The sequence below is a fragment of the Melanerpes formicivorus genome, unplaced genomic scaffold (genome assembly GCF_026170545.1).
Source record: "Melanerpes formicivorus ecotype bairdi unplaced genomic scaffold, bMelFor1.0.p_v2 SCAF_12, whole genome shotgun sequence".
Lineage (NCBI taxonomy): Eukaryota > Metazoa > Chordata > Aves > Piciformes > Picidae > Melanerpes > Melanerpes formicivorus.
The window spans coordinates 3,693,617-3,710,544 of NW_027142364.1; the positions used below are offsets into that span (position 1 = coordinate 3,693,617).

General features: G+C 44.5%; 1 protein-coding gene and 1 long non-coding RNA gene across 2 annotated transcripts in view; one reads left to right on the plus strand and one right to left on the minus strand.

Moving 5' to 3' along the window:
• Window positions 1-111: 111 nt before the first annotated feature.
• On the minus strand, window positions 112-10,215 carry LOC137444685 (uncharacterized). Its single transcript, XR_010988206.1, has 4 exons — window positions 9,748-10,215; window positions 4,886-4,946; window positions 3,512-3,622; window positions 112-168 (listed from the first exon to the last, which is right to left on the minus strand). It is a non-coding gene; the product is annotated as an uncharacterized lncRNA (long non-coding RNA).
• A 159-nt stretch (window positions 10,216-10,374) lies between these two features.
• FNDC3B (fibronectin type III domain containing 3B) overlaps window positions 10,375-16,928 on the plus strand; it is a 237,014-nt gene continuing 230,460 nt past the window's right edge. Inside the window, exon 1 of the mRNA XM_068145019.1 lies at window positions 10,375-10,550. The gene's annotated coding sequence lies outside the window, so the exon portion shown is untranslated. The remainder of the gene's footprint in view (window positions 10,551-16,928) is intronic.

Below are 16,928 nucleotides of genomic sequence, written 5' to 3' on the forward strand. Positions count from 1 at the left end.
AATATTCCAGATGCAGCCTCACCAGGGCAGAGCAGAGAGGGAGGAGAACCTTATAATGTCTGTTAGTCTTTGAAAGCAATCAGGTGTTAACAAGCTTATCTTAAAGTTTACCTGCCTAAAATTTCTTCTGCTCTCACTTTCTTAGCTTTTCTTCTTTGAACCTGTGCCCTAAGTGAAAAACAAACAGATGATCATTTAATTGATTTATCACATACAAATAAAAATGTAATTGTCGTTCCCTTCTCCAGCAACATCTTTTGGCTCTTTAAAATGTAACATTTACATTAGAATCATAGAATCTTAGAATCAATAAGGTTGGAAGAGACCTCAAAGATCATCAAGTCCACCCTGTCACCCAACACCTTAAGACTACTAAACCATGACACCAAGTGCCACGTCCAGTTCCCTCTTGAACACCTCCAGGGATGGTGACTCCACCACCTCCCTGGGCAGCACATTCCAAGGGCTAACAACTCACTCTGTGAAGAACTTTCTCCTTACCTTGAGCCTAAAATTCCCCTGGAACAGCTTGAGACTGTATCCTCTTGTTCTGGTACTGGGTGCCCGGGAGAAGAGACCAACCCCCATCTGGCTACAACCACCCTTCAGGTAGTTGTAGACAGCAATAAGGTCTCCCCTGAGCCTCCTCTTCTCAATGAAATGTATTTCCTCCATCCTCTGATTAACACACCTAAGTGTTTGTAAATTTTGGGTGCATAACCTAGATTGCAAGAGTTTTCTAAATTCCGTGAATTATGTTTAAAAGACTTGGGTACCTTTATTATTGAAATGGAGTCACAGAGTCAATTGATGAATGAAGCTGAGCAGTTTTCAGGATCAAGCTCAAGCTTATAAAAAGACCTGAGGTACTAAAACCTAAAAAAAATAAATTAAATGAATGCTCTGAAGCTCAGATCTTTCCCCAACAAGACTGACTGTAGCTCTTTTCCCTTCTTTCCATGTGTACCATTACACAAGAAATGCAAATTAGGATGCAGTCCTATCTTGAGTAGTTGTTGGAATTAGCATTCTGCTCATCCCTGGATTTTCTCTGTGCCAGACAGAGCTATGCTTTTTCCACCTAACTCCATCTTGGACCCTGATCCTGCATGTGCTTACTTGATTATTCTGAATACTTCAGACTACTCTTATAACTCTCTCATGCAATGAACTGCCAAGTCTATTTTGAATATGTTAATCTCAGGGTAAAATTAGATATAAATCCATGCTGTCAGCACTCTGAAGGATTGATGTGTTTTCAGGTTAATCTCTGAGGATCTGAGTGCCAGCCAGAAGAAATGATCAATACCAGTTCAGTATTGCTTCCCAAGGAGGTTCATGTTTTCATGAGAGTTTATATGAATCCCTCTGTGCCACCCTACTCGGCCCTGGTGAGGCCACAGCTCAAGTACTGTGTTCAGTTCTGGGCACCACAGTGTAGGAAAGATATTGAGGTCCTAAAGCACGGAGAGAAGAGCAAAGAGGCTGGTGAGGGGTTTTGAGGGCATGGAATAACAGGAGTGGCTGAGGGAGCTGGGGTTGAGCCTTCTGCTCTGGTGAGCTTCCAACACTGTCCTGCCTCCAGCTTGGAGCTGTACCTCAGCTTAGGCGTGAGAAGAGGGACTGCTTCAAATGTAGTGGGCACTGGGAATCAGCTCTGCAAATCTGACAGATAACTTAATTCGGGGAAACAGAAACAAACTCTCTGTGGTGAGGAACTGGTGAAGAGTGCAACCCAAAGTAGATTTATTTCACAATTCCATTTCTAGAGCTGAAGTAATGTGGGCAGAGGGGAATGAGAAACATCTGAAATACATATATGGGAGCTTTGTCAATCCATCTAAAAATGTCCATCATGTTTATTTAATCTTTACTTTATATGCCATAAGATTTATATTATAATGGGGATAACTGGCATTTTTTTTTAATGGCACCTTTCTTCTGTAACAACTTCTGGAGCTCAAAAAGCATGTTTATAAATATCCATCAATTAAGCCTCACATAATCACTGTGTGGGTAACCAAAGCTATTCTGTTTGTTCTCTTGTCACATCAAGATTTGTTTAAATCACATGAATCTTCAAGGCTTCAAAGAAAAACAGCAGAAACCTGTGAAGAGTCCATCTGCCTTCTTATTTTCACATGCTACAATTGTTCCTCCAGATCCTTATCAGCTCTGTGGTCAGCCTTCAAGTGAGATACAAGTTCATCTTTGACCTATAAGCCACTGAAGGACTTGAGACCTACGCAGACACCGTTTCACACCACTGCATATCACAGCTGTGGTCTGCCAGGGTGCGCACCACCACACGGTGCCTGCATTGCTTTGCTTGCTCCTCTCCGAGTCACAAATAATTCCAGGTTTTGTTGATCTTTAGGGCAGGCTGCTAGATCTTTCCTATAAAAATGTTAAAGGTGGGTAGAATTAGGGTGTGATGGTGTATGTGATGGAGCATGACAGAGAGGTTAAGCCTATTTATTCTAGATAAAAGCAGCAATAGAATTGTAAAATAAGCATTATTTTTCAAGTCACCCCAGCCTGAGGCACAGTTAGCTGGAGACATTTTTTTCCAAGGCCATACCAAAACATTTATATTCCAGACTCAATTATTTATCAACATGAAATAGATACCTTATCTCAGGCATCACCTTTAAAGTCTGGAGAAGTTAGCAACTTGGTAAGCAATTTTGAAACGTGTCTGCTTTTCAAAGTAATGCTTTGTGCATTTCCCTGCAATTTGGGGGAAGCTCAAAGTCTCTGATGGAGAAAAATCTGATGTGAAATTTTCTTAAATCGTTCAGTGTTTGGTTTTGAGAGCTGGAGAGCTGGGCAGGGAGAAATTTCATGAAGTCCAACAAGAGCAAGTGTAGAGTCTTGCACCTGGGAAGGAACAACTCCATGCATCTGTATAGGTTGGGGATGGATCTGCTGGAGAGCAGTGAAGGTGAAAGGGACCCCGGGGGTCCTGGTGGATGGAAGGATGACCATGAACCAGCAATGTGCTCTTGTGGCCAGGAAGGCAAATGCCATTCTGGGGCGGATTAGGAGTGTGACCAGTAGGTTGAGAGAGGTTATTCTCCCCCTCTACTCTGTACTGGTGAGGCCGCATCTGGAATATTGTGTCCAGTTCTGGGTCCCTCAGTTCAAGAAAGACAGTGAGCTGCTTGAGAGAGTCCAGCATAGAGCCACAAGGATGATTAAGGGAACGGAACATCTTCCATATGAGGAGAGACTGAGGGAGCTGGGGCTCTTTAGCTTAGAGAAGAGGAGACTGAGAGGTGACCTCATCAGTGTTTATAAACATGTAAAGGGTGAGTCCTGAGAGGATGGAGCCAGGCTCTTCTCCGTGGTGCTCAATGACAGCACAAGGGGCAATGGGGGGAAGTTGAGGCTTAGGAATTTTCGCGTAAATATGAGGGAAATTATTTTCACTGTGAGGGTGATAGAGCACTGGACCAGGCTGCCCAGGGGTGTTGTGGAATCTCCCTGTCTGGAGATATTCAAAACTCACCTGGATGAGTTCCTGTGTAATCTGGTGTAGGTGATCCTGCTCTGGCAGGGGGTTGGACTAGATGATCTTTTGAGGTCCCTTCCAGCCTCTGAAATTCTGTGATTCTGTGGCCTGTATGAAAAAAAAAAAATGTATCACCTCCCACCTGGCACAAAGGATCTTGTTTTACTGCAGATATATAGAGATTTTGAGGAGATCTATGACATTTCTTTGAAAATCATTGTACTTTTCCATGATGCTTTCAAAGAGGACTTGTACATAGGCACAAGTGGGCATCTCCATTCAAAATCAGTGAGCCTCCTGCTTCCATGCTGTCAGCCAGGGAATCAGAGGTGTTCACTGATGGCTATTAAAAACCCAAAAGACATAGTCTAGATGTGTTTCTGCTGAATTTGTAGCTAAAAATACCCTTGGCAAAATTCTGAATGAAGAAGGAAACCACAAGCGCACATCAATGAAGCTGAGGCTCTCCTGGATGAGAGGCATTGGGAGGAAAGCTGGGATGAGGGCTGACTCTTCCCTAACCTCTCACTGGGATTTATGGTGATCTTGTGATCTAGGGGCTGGAACTACCATTCCAGCACCAGAGGCATTTATGACTTTGTTGTTGTTTTAAAGTAATTTGTGCATTCGCTGTATGCATTATGGAATGGCTGTGGGGTTGTTTTTATCTCTGAAAAGCCAGATTTCTGAGCCACTGGTGTGGCTTCCTGATCACAAGCATGGAAACTCCTGAACTTCAACTAGCAGTGTTATCTGCATAGTCTTCTTCTTGGTTTGCCCAGGTGTTTTTGTTTGGTGCTTGCTTTGTTTGTTTGGTTTAACTTACTTTGGGGGAAAAAAAAACCCAGTAATAATGATTCTTAATTTTAAAAGCATATGCTTATGATATATAAATATAGCAAAGCTTCTATTTAATGCTTTGCTATCACAGAGCAAACCTGCTGAGTCACTGGTAACAGTTTAATTCCAAAGCTGGCAACATTTCCTATTGCTTGCCCTGTATACAAAAATCTCCACATTGCATGTGTGTGTAATTAACAGTGGATAAGGCTGTTCTATTTAAAGGCTATGAAAAGAAGGAGGGGAAAAAAAAAAAAAAAAAAGCCCTTCAAGTTGTAACCTGACTGATTTAAAATGAATGAGGATTTTTTGACAAAACACCATTTGTAGTGTGTAGGATGAAGATTCCCAGTATGCAGGGAAAGGCTTTCATGATACCACTAGGAAAAAGTCAAAATAAAGAGTAGAAAGTACTTAGGAATTCACTAGAAACCTTGGAGGGAGCGAGGAATACCCCTCCACCCACACCCCCACACCCCCCCAGCCGTATACAGTGCTTCCATTTGGCAAGAAAAAGAAATGTTTACTTACTAATGCATTTCTTTCTAAATGGTCAGGTGTGGCTGCCCTTTACAGGAAGGCGGGTGCATGGCTGGCAAGGAAAGAGAAAAAATTAACCAGCAAAATAAATACTGTGAAGAGGAAGGAGATACAGCACAGAGGAAAAGTACTGCGATAGGAAAGGGCAGTGGATCAGCAGAAGTTTGCTGGCATGTGCAAAAATGCCAACATCTGATTTATTTATTTATTTATTTCCACAGTAAGAAGAAACTATTAAGCATATTTTAAGTCATTCCTGCTTGTATGTCCTCCCTTCCTTTGTAGTTGGTTGTTGCTGGGTTTTTGTTGGTTGGTTGTTTTTTTTTTTACAACAAGAAAGAAGATAAATTGCTGGTTGTAAAGAGTGCTGCAGGGGAAACACTGGGGATATAACCACCTAATTATGAATTTCCTGAATGTGCAACATGACCAGGAGCAACTGGACAGGATTAGTGCTGTACCTTTCATCTCCAGCTGTTTCATGAATACCAATCTACAACATCTTCCAAGAAGAACTTTTTTTCTCCATGGCCTTCCTTTTGGCTTTAACAATGCAAGCAATACTGCTTTGTTTTCTTGCAGAGCCTGCACTGAAACAAGAGCTTTCAACAAAACAAAACCTAAGCAAACCAAACAAGCCAACCAATTGCACAGTGTTAAGGAGACTGAAGTGAAATTGTGATAAAATATCAAAAGGAAGATTCTTCTCACTGGCAAAAGCGGAGCTAACGCTGCAGAGATTATGAGACGATAAATGAGAGTGTTTTCTTCGGGTGCAGCGGTCAGGAGTCATTGTTTTGAATAAGCACAACTGGTGTGTAATCTTCGTGGCAAGCTTCTTGAATTGGTTAAGTGCCAAGGCTCTTTGGAAGCTCTTGGCAGACAGGAACTTATTTAAACTTCTAAAACCAGCATAGATGAAAAAATGTCAAAAATGTCCTGTGTAAGTCCTCGGCTTGCAAGCAAATCACTTATGAAGACAATGGTGCTTCTCATGGAAAAGAGTGCAACAGGAACATTTTCTTCTCGTGATGCCTTTGCAAAGCTTAAGAAATAAATAATAGAATAATATCCTTGAAAAACAACAACTCCTGGTGTGCCAGAAATCACATCTTTAGAAAAACGGCACTGGTGTTCAGAGGCCTCTCCTAGCTGCTGGTGAAGTCCCTGAGTCTTTCAAGACTTCTAATACATTCTAACTGGGCATATTTATTGCTTAATAGTAGTCTAAGGGATTCAAAGACCAAATTAAGGAGTGACTCAATAAATGTAATAAAAGGATGTCCAGTAGGTAATGGAGTTGATCACACATTGATGTGTAACACCGAGTTACCGTGAACCCTACTAATAAAAGAGGCAGATAACTTTTCTTTCAGAATCTTAGACTCATTAGGCCTTTGATCTTATAACAGGAATAAGGGTTTAGGAGTTTAATTTCTGCATGTGCTGTTGAGCATGAGGAATACTGACCAGTGTCCTAAAAAGGGAAAAATCTGCTAATTAATCCCAGGAATATGAGCTCCCCACCAAACTCGGTCAGCTCATGAATGCAAACTCCTGAATATACACTCAGTGAATAACTGGCATTCATTTCCTCTAAATAGAGAGGTACAGATAGAAATCCTGGTTCATGCTAATGTTTACATGCCCTACTTATTTAAAAAGAGTGTCCTGCAGAGTTTTGGATTCCCTGCAGTAAAAGTGACTATTATGAACTACGTACCTCATACGCTTACCCAGATCTTCTGGCTTGTGCCACTCTCCATGGGCACTCACTTGAAACATTGTAAAGACTGAAGGAATTCAATATGCTTTAATCTGTACTATCTAATTTGCCTTTAGCTTTCATGTTTTCAGACAAGAGAGAAGACTACTGTGACCAGATAATACAGTATGATTATGAGTACCCAATTGTTTAAATTGCATGAACTTTAATGGTTTGTGATACGTTAACACAAGAGCCCCCAAAAGGGTTTATTAACCAAAAATTACAAGATTATATGGTCCCATCTTTATTCTGTGGAAGCACTAAGTTACGTGACCACAACGAGGAGGGAGGAGAAATGCTGCAGTATTTTGTTCTGGATGGTTTTGATAAGGAGATCATCCAGTTGTTTGCTTTGAGCATCCTGCCCTTCTGCCCTTGCAGAACCCTCTCCCTGGCAGAGCGAGGTCCAACTGAGGGATGCTGCAGCACCTGCTCTCAGCCTGCTGAGGGGTCACCTAAGGTGTTTCTGGCTGAGTACTTATCTCTTTCTCCATCCAAGTTGCTGCTGGCACTGAGAGTAAGAGTCTGAACCTGGACTCTTGCTATGGGTAAATGTAACCCATTAGACACTGAATACTGAGCCAGCACACCCTACGGCTTTTCAGAGATGTGATAATGGGAAGAAAATTCCTGTGGCCACAGTCCATCCAGTGTTTGAACCATCTTATATATAGTTGGTGCTATGTGGTATTAAAAATGACAGAGCAGTATGCCCCAGGTAAAAAACCCACAATATTCAGCAAATCAATCAAAGCATTCTCCATATAGTGTCAAACAGCACTCATGCCAAGATCTCAGCCTCCCTGCTCTCCAGAATGCAGAACATGCAGCTTGTGAGAACTGTTGAAGTTTAACTCAACTCCCATAAGAAATATGAGGGAAAACATCCCATGAAAATAAAGACCATCCCCACAGCCTTCACAACACTGTCTGATCTCTAAGGCCATGTCCCAATTGTACGGAGAGAGAGTTTCCACAAGGCACTTCTCTGGTATTTGTCAACAAATAGGAGGGGATGGTTGATGGGGATGATGGCAGAATACAGGATTTTGATTTGTTTTGGATCCAGCCCCAGTTAACAGTGCTCAAATTGTTGCTGTCCAATGGCTAAACAATTCCTGCTTGAAAGGAGTTAGGGGTTTCTGTCTAGTCCCAGTGTATCTGCATCTTAGGAATGGCTGTCCTGGGGACATAGATCCAAGAGAAAGTCCACGGGACACAGCATCATCCCTTTATCCCAGTCCCCTGCAACAGGCACACGTGGGAAGGGAGATGGAAGACATACTATTGCGTTTCTGACGCCACTTGCTTCCTGAATAAACAGAAAGATCTCACTGTGCTAAAAGAAAAATATGCATGTTGTTGAATAAAACCCCAGACTCATCAAAACAGAAAAGTTAAGTTCATGGCTTTGGTCTGTATTTATTTGGATGACAGTTTAGGTCAGTCATTTTCTTCAGTATAATTTGTCTGTCCCCGCTGTGTCACCACTTAGCCTAATCCTTTTCCTTTTTCAGGGGCAAAAGATGTTTCCTCCTGGTCTGATTAATGCTCTTCCTAGATGAGCTGGCTTGAGGAGTAAACCATTAAAGAAATCACTTTATCTGTTATTTATGTAGGAACTTTCCGAGGAAAAGCAGTCCTTGCTTCCCTCTTCTGCTATCTTCCTCAGTTTACAAACCATGCCCAATGCAACAGAGCCAATTTACAGTGGCTGTTAACCATTATCTGCTCCTCCAGTTGATAAGGGCGGTGTGGCTGAATAGAAGGTGCTCCAAGGAGAAGATCTGTATTTGCTCTAGGCCCAGGCTGGCTTTGCTCTATTTTTTGTGAGTCTGGCCATGTCTGTGGTTCCAGGTGAGAATGGAAATGCCTCCACACCCGAGGTTTTTTCTTTGACTCTCAAAATGAGGATCTAGCCTTCCTCTAGTCCATCAGAGAGAAAAGCTACAAATCACTCCTGTGGTTTAACTTCCTTCCTCTTCTTTATTGTTCTCTCTTCAACTTTGATTTTATTTACTCTTTAAATTTAAATTTCAATTTTAGTTTAAATTTTGTATTTTTTTGTCATTTTCCAACTCAGGTCAGGGATTTATTTTTCCCCCCTCTTCTTTTAAAAACAAAGCCTTCAGTCCCTCCCTCTGTCCCTCTTCCCTATCTTTTCTTTCACAAAACAGTCTACGAGACCAAGTAAAGGCATTACCACCCTAGTGAATAATTAATCTCATCTGACTCTGCTACTCAACCCAGGATCATCAAAGTGTTTTGGGTCACTAATAAAACATTTTCCCACTTTCAGATTTTACTCATTACAAAAGTTCTTGCAATTAATGATGAACAATACTTAGTGCTGGCTGACCATCTTACATTGAAAAAGCTTTCCCATGGGAAAATGCTGATTTGTTATTTTGTTAGGAATTATCTATTTCAGATAGCTTTATAGTAATTTTTCCTTTCTTTTGGTCATAAATAAACCTCAGCCTACTTGGACATGATGTTTTTGGTTTACCAAAGTTTCATGCCAAACGATTCTTTTTTTCTGCACTGTGATGTTTAACAAGAAGTAGAACATCATGGAGTCCTGTGGGAAAAAATGTTTCTGCTGAGATCTTAATGGAAGCTGATGAGAATACACCTGGGCTGCCTAAGACTCCACAGGGTGTTCTGGTTTTTGAAAGGAAACCTTGCTCTGGTAGATAAAATATATCAACTGCTGAGGAAAGCTGTAAGGAAATATAACATTCAAGAATATAGTGGCAGAGGAAAGGCAGGGCACAAGGGCTGTGGGCGATGAGCTTTTGCAGAGGAAGGTTAGCTACCCAAAGGACTAAGGCCAAATCAAAAGACTCTTCATAGTGTGGCTGTGATCTGCGGTGTGGGTGAGGCTGAGTCCTATTTTAAGCTTTTCCTGTAACCAGATTAAAGTTCTAGTCATGATTCCCACATTGCTTGGATGCAGTGCTGAGAGGTGAATGATCACCATGGTTCCTCAGGGCTCTCAGGGTAGCTCAGGGCTCTCTTCCAGAGTCAGGGGTACATCTGGGCTGCAGAAAGTCCAGCATATCTTAATCTCTGACACACTTACCTAAAACTCCTTGCTCCTAGCCGATGAAGACATAGGAATGACTACACTGATGGGATCAAGGGTTCTTTTAAGTCGGTGTCTCGTCTTTGCAGGAATCTGCAGTGCATGCTTAGGGAGACGCAGGAAAGCTTAGGAGCGATATGGAGACGTACGGAGATCCCGGGCTTAAACTGTGTGGGCGAGGGACTTCCCGAGTCAGAAATGGCACTTCTGGGGGACAACTGGCACCGACCTCTGTCACGATGTAGGGGGCCGCTAACTGGGCAGCAGAACTCGGGATGATTTACGTTCCAGGTTGATTTCTGGGAATAAGTAACGATGAAGGAATTGGAAAGAACTGCGGGCGGACGATAAACGGGAGGTGGAGAGGGGAAGGCCGGCCGGACCGGATCCCTGCCAGCCGGGGGAGCCTGCCTGTGCCACCAGCGGGCACCGCCTCAGTCTCCTCCGTTCCCCGTGCCCGCCCCTCCTGGCTCCCCCCGCCCGGCGCCCGGGGACGGGGCGGAGGCGACGGAGCGGGGCCGGGCCGGGGCGGAGCGAAGCGAGCTGGTGCTCGACGGGGCGGGGGCAGGAGGACCGGCGCGTCCCGCCGCCGCCACCGCCCGCTTCAGCCGGGTTTTCGGCGGGAGCCTCTACTCCAGAGTGCGCGGTAGCGTGGGCCGTCCGCGGGCCCCATGTGGTGCCGACATCACTGACATGGCGGAATCCCCGCCGAGCCCTCCTGGTACTCGCTCCAGCTAGCCGGGACTCACCGCCGCGCCTGGCCCAGCCTGGCCCGCCGCTCCGCACCAGCTCTCCGCCAGGTAAGGGCGGGCCGGGGGAAGGGGGTTCCGGGCGGCTCGCCTCGCAGCTTGGCTCAGCGGGCAACCCCGGGAAGTCGCGTCCACCGCCCCGAGGCGACGCTCCCGGTCCCGGCTCTTTTGTTCGGCGGCGGGACGGGGCTGCGGCGGGACGCCGCCGCACTTGGTGGAAAGTTTCTCTTGCTGCCCCTCCTCTGCCGCCGCTCCCCGCCTGGTCCTTGTCGCGGCGCCCCGGGGCCCCACCGGTTCTACCCCTTCAGCGGGGAGCTCCGCGGCGGGGGGCGCCGTGCAGGCAGGCGAGAGCGGCCCTGCGAGGGGCTGGCGGCGGGACGGGCCCTCCAGCACCGCCCGGTAATCCCCAGGGGCTGCCGCCCCGGCTGCTGTCATCGCCTCCGCCCTGCCCCGCGTCGCGCCGCGGGTACGGCCGGTGCCGCTCCAGGGGGGGAAAAAACTGCGCCCGTGTCTGTGTGAGGGGCTGGCTGCTGCCCCCGCCCTGCCCTTGGCTCCCCCGCCCCGAGAGGAGCCGTGCCCGTGGGGCAGGAGGAGGCGGCAGGTCCGCGCCCTTCGGCTGTGCCCAGGACCCGGCGGGGAGAGCGGCTCCGCTGCCTGGCCGGGGGCTGCCAGGCAGGTGAAAAACCTGGGGCTCCTCCTCGTCCGCAGCTCCCGCCCAAAATGTCTGGATCCAGGGGGCATGTTGGAGAAAAAGCTGGAGAAAAGCGCGAGCGACTTCTCCTGGCTCCGTGCTCCCCGCCCGGCTCTTGGCTGGGGCGGCTTTGGGAAGGAAAACCCTGGAAACTTTTGATTGTGCTTGCCAGACACCTTTTTTTAAATGGCATGCTACCAGGAGACGGACTGAAAAAAAGAAAAAGTCTTTTAAAAGCTGAACCTCTCTTAGGTTACGACCACATCTGCATCCCTCCCCTCTGCTTTCCCCCTTGCCCGCTTCTTAGAAATGTTCTATTTAAATAACGTTTTGGCTAAGGTAGTGCGGCTTGGAGTTAAATGTAATGAACCGTTTATCCCATCTATATTTGTAGAATAAAAGGCGGGGAGCAAGCCTGCCTCTCTCCATATTAGTGATTTTTGTATTTCATTTGCATTTCTTTATGTGAGTACCTAAAAGTCCTAGCCTGGCTTCTTAAAGTGGTAGTGACCCCATCACAAATGGGGGAAACTGACGTAGGAAAACCCCAGAAGGCTTTTGTTGGGTGTTTTTAGATTTTTTTAAAAAAAATTGTTATTATTTGTTATACTTTATTTTATGGGAACTCAGTGCTAGATTTGTGAGAACAGAACCCGTGTATCCCAGTTCCCTCTGCCCTGACCACATTTGCTGTATCCCCTAACCGCTTACCCTGCAGAACCCAGTGCTCTGCTAGTGCGTTCCTGAAAGGTGCCAAACCAGTCTAACTCGAGCTTAGCAATGTGCTAGGCAATGGGATTTCAAACTTGCATGCATTTTTTGAAGTCTAGAATGTTATTTCTCAACCTTTTTTGCAGCTGAACTTGGTTATAAAAGGCGAGCCTGCCAGACCTGGCAGTGCCTCTGTGCCCTTACTGGTCTGGGGCTCTGCTCTGTGCTGATGGGGAGCTGCTGGTCTGCGCATTGATGACACAATGCGTGCTCGCTGGAAATCCAGATAAAGGCATTGATGCTATAAGCCTCAGGAGCTGGTGATGGACTGCCTCCTGAATAGAGGCATCTTGCTTCTCTCACCCGGTCCACCAGTAGTCTCACCTGCCTTCCACACATGTATCTTTCTCAGCACTAAGAGAACATGCTGCCGGTGCTACCAGTAAGAAAATAATTCTTGGCAGCGTTCCCGGGGTCATTCCGGGTCTCCTACAGAAGCAGTCTGTTAATGCCTTTCTCCTAATCTTCAGCACTTTGTGGTTCCCTCTCGTTAGTTTTAAAGCAGTTGTGCTTTGTGGTTGTGTTGAGACCCTGCTGTGACAGACACGTCTGCTGCCCCATGAGTATTGTGTGTTGTTCTTCCCAGTTCAGTATCTTGTAGCTAGTTTATACTCCTAGGGTAGCCCAGAGATGAATCTGTGTGGAAGTTGATATGTTTTACTATTTTATTTATTTTTTAATATGTATTTTTGAACCTTTGGGACTCATCTGTTTTGGGTTTGAGGTTGCTGCTGGGATAGCCATGAGAGGGGTTTTTCATACTGTTAGCCTATAGTTGGCCCAAGGGTAAGAAATGAGGAAAATCAGCATCCAAAATAAGCTGATACTCTACTACAGCCAGGAAGATGGGAGCTGTAACTCCATAATACAACCATTTTATCTTTACTCTCAGAAAAGCTTGCCACTTCCAATCTGAAATAATTTGATTCTGGAACTTCCCCCTGCCACCCCAATATGTTTAGTGAACTGAAAGATTTCTGCCTCATACCTCTTTCGTAGAGAATATATGTTTTTTTTCTTTTCACTTTATAGATTCCTTTAAGCTTCTGATGAGAGAAGCAGTTAAGGGCAGTTAAACTTCTGCAATTCATAAATCTGTGCAAGACAATCTATACAGGTCATGCCGCAACCTTCTGCGTCTGTGTGGTTGTATTCATGAACTTTCTAATTAGTGTAATTGGCTTTTTCCTCAAAAACACAGGTTGTCAGTCTGGTGAGCGCCAGTGCAGAAGCAAAGTTGACAGCATGAATAAATGTTTGTAGTGTGAGGATCTTAATTCCTACAAAATACCTTTAATTACATAAAAGTCCCAGAGCCTGCGTACAGCTGAATAAAACAAATTGCTCTCCACAGTGCTTTTCTTCTCAGTGCAGTTTGCCACTCCTCTCAAAGGGAGAGATGTGAGGGAAGGTGGGAGTGACTGGCAGTTTGGGATGCCGTGGGAAGGAGATCCCTCTCTCTCTGCCGAGCATGTCACTGCAGTTGGTGCTAAGTCTGGAAATGGGGTGTCCTGATTTGTTTGCAGTAGCCTTTAGTGCACAGCAAATTAAATAGCCAAGGAAGGAAGCAGACTTCTGTTTAAATCTCGGCTGTGCAAGACACCAGCCGGGCAAAGCTTTTCTCAAACATGTTGCACAGAGGGCTTTTGCCAAGGTGATCCTCTCTGCTCTGCTGAATCGTAGGAACTGAGCGGTGGAGGATCCTTTGGAAACAGGAATATCAAAAGTCATGTTGTTTACGGCGAAGGTTTAGTGTCCCTGTGTGATCTGTCCCTGGAGATGGAAGGTATGTGGGAAGAGGGAAGTTCTTCAAACAAGGCAGTGGAAATAGGAGCTGCTGGATACACAACGGTAACAGGCCATCTACAGGCAGGAATGTTGGTGTGTCAGCAAGCAGATAGCTGCAAAGAGTTTCCAGTTGGAATGTGGTTGGTTGCATTTTTACCAATTTATTCTGAGCACCTCTTTGCAAGATTGAAGTTGGAAGCCCCTTCTCTCTGTTGGATTACAGACAACCAGGAGAAGGAAAAAAAATAAAAAGGCACAAACTCATTAAATGTGATTTATTGTGGAATTTATAACAGCATCAGAGATTAGTTGCCTTTCAGAAATGCTGCTGTGGATGTTAAATCTGCACTCTGCTCTGGATGAGAGATGACAGTGCTGTTAAGCAAGTACACAAGAAAAGCTAAGTCTGTATTAATGGCTGTTCCTGAGCGGGAGTATTCCCTGGAGGTCCCAGGTAGTGTGGCTTGGAGCAAATCTCCACAGTGCTTTTAGTTGGGTTGCCTGCAGCTTGGAGGTTAAAGCATACAGCTTCTCCAGTGACACGCTGTCAGTGTTTGATCTAAGGAGTTCTTTGTTTACGTGTAAATTGTGTTGTTTGTTAACAGATAGCAGACAAAAAGCCAACTGCAGCACCAACTGTATAAGAAACACTGTTTATTTGTATTTCTAGTGGTGACAGCTTATAATGGTTGTATATACTGAAAGCTACCATTTTGATCCTCTGTGGCTGTATGTAACGTTTATTTCTGTAATAAGAAGCTACAAGCAATTCCTAAGTAATTAAGCATGTATTTTGTATTGTTCTTTGAAGAGGACAAAGATTGCAGCTAATGCTTGTTTGTGGCATTTGCATCTTCTGGCACTAGCTTCTAGATCTTCTAGAAGCTCCTCAGTGAAGCAGCAAGATGGATTGAGGAGTAGAGTTTCTGCTGTTGTGTTTTGGGTTGGTTTTTTTTTGGGTTAGATTTACGGTAACTGAAGTCAAACACTTGAATCTCTGGAGATGAAAGTGATGGGCTTGTCTGATTTCTTTCTGAGCTAGTGTATAGCTATTCTGTGGCAGCAATGCACATACCTTAAAGCATGCTTTATATGCAAGTCCCTTATTGCTTCATACATAATTATGGTCATTTCTATTATTAGATCCTTACAGAGGGCTCTAATAATAGATTGTGTGTATGTCTGTGTGTATGGATTGAAATATACACTTCATGCTTTCAGGAATGTTTCATATGGAATGGTTTGGAAAGAGAAAAAAGGAACAACTCTCAAGAGGCTGTTAATAAAAACTTCAATAAGCAACAATTTCAGATGACCCTTGTCACCCTCACAGATCCCTGGGATGCTGTGGACAGATTTCCCAGTGCTTGAAATGTAAACTGGCAAAATATCGAATGTGTTCTGCTTAGTTTGTAGCTGGTTCTCTGGCCCTTTACACAGCTGTGTCAATTTTACATGGTTGCTCCCTGTTCCTCACCCACCCACTAATAAAATGCTAACATTTACAGTCTAAATCCCCAAGTTATCTTTTGCCCCAAGTGTTTCTGCAGGATCTTTTAGTCAAGCCTAACACTGTGGTACAGTAAGATGGTATGATTATTTTGGACCTCAGTAGCGGATAGATACAGCATGGGTGTAGAGAGTTGTCCTGATAATGTTTCAGGATCACCTCAGTGTTTTCCTTCAGGGTAAGATCAGTTTAATGCTAGAATTTATTCCTCTGTATAAGTCATCTTTATTGTGGCAGTGTATGCCTGTTTAGTGGCAATTCATATAACATAAGTGACCTTATGCTTGCTGACACGTGAGCTGATGTAGGTGCGTTGTTAAGTGTTATGCAGTGTTCTTGGCTCGCTGTTTATTTATTGATGTGGAATAATGCAGCAGAGAAAAGCAGGATGATGGCATTTGTGGATAATGAGAGCATTGAGTAGGTTTCCTTCTGGCCAGCCTGTATTTCTTGCCGACTCACGGAATGTCAGCTCACAGAAGAGAAGGAATTGCTTTTGGTGTCTTGCTGCTGGCAAACGTGTAGCAAACAGCAGCATCACTTTATTACAATAAATTAACAGAGCACAAGTGACACAGTTGGAATTCCAGAGCTTGGGGATTATTAGGGGTGTGTAGTGCCTGAATAGTGGCTTTTGCCTGATAGAGGTGGTGAGGTTGAGAAGCAAAAACACAGCTTGGGCTTGACTTCATGAAGCGTGTTGCCGCGCAGTGTGACTTAGTATTTTGCCTTTCATTTGACGTTTTAGTACCAGGAATAATGGCTTAGATTGCAGTGGAAAGTAGGGAAAATTCCTGCTTTTGTGACAAGATAAGGCAGCTTGGAGTATAACATGTACCTGATTCTTCTAGTTTGGTTTCGACTGGATGCAAGTTTGAGACCCAGCTGGAATGCCTTCGTGTGTGGTCTTCCGTTCTTGTAGCAGAAGGGTGGTTACATGGTTGGTGTTTCGCTTTCAGTTATGTGTTTGGTTGGTTTGAACAGTTAAAATGTTGGTCTTGTTTATTGCAGTTCTAAACTCACTGTACTTAACAGGCATTGATACCTTGCTCTTCTGCAAAGATACTCTACAGCTCTGAGGAAATGATTTTACAGTCTAATTCCACTAAATATTTTTCATTTTAAATGCAATTAATAGTAATAATAAAAAAGAGGTAGAAAATAAACTGTTGTTTTTAGCTCAAATGTGTTGGTGCTGTTCTTCTAGTATACAATGCTGCCTTTAACTGTGGCTACCTTGGAAGGTGTATCTTTTAGGGTGAGAAGTTTGTTCCTATTTAGTCGCACTGACCGAAGGATGACGGCACTTTTTTTGAGGGCTATTTTCCACTCTATCATCTGAGCAGGGTGGAGGGATGCTCAGCTGCTGTCAAATCTGCTTTGGCAGGTTGGCTAGGAAATTTGTTTTCAAATCCTGCCTTGGGGGGAGGCAAGAGCTACAAGCCTTTATTTTATAGTGCTGGAAAGCGTGAGAAGATGTGGCATCTCAAAGGAAAGCAAGTGATAGAAAACAACTGTGTCTTGCACTGGATTCCTGCAGAATTGGCTTTTGCTTTTAGGAGTTTTCCTAATCCTATGACTTCTGCTTTCCTCAGAGTCCCACTTGCCCATCCTTTCTTTAGCATGCTTGTTCATTAGCTGCCCATTGTTTCTGATACTAAGGATTTTC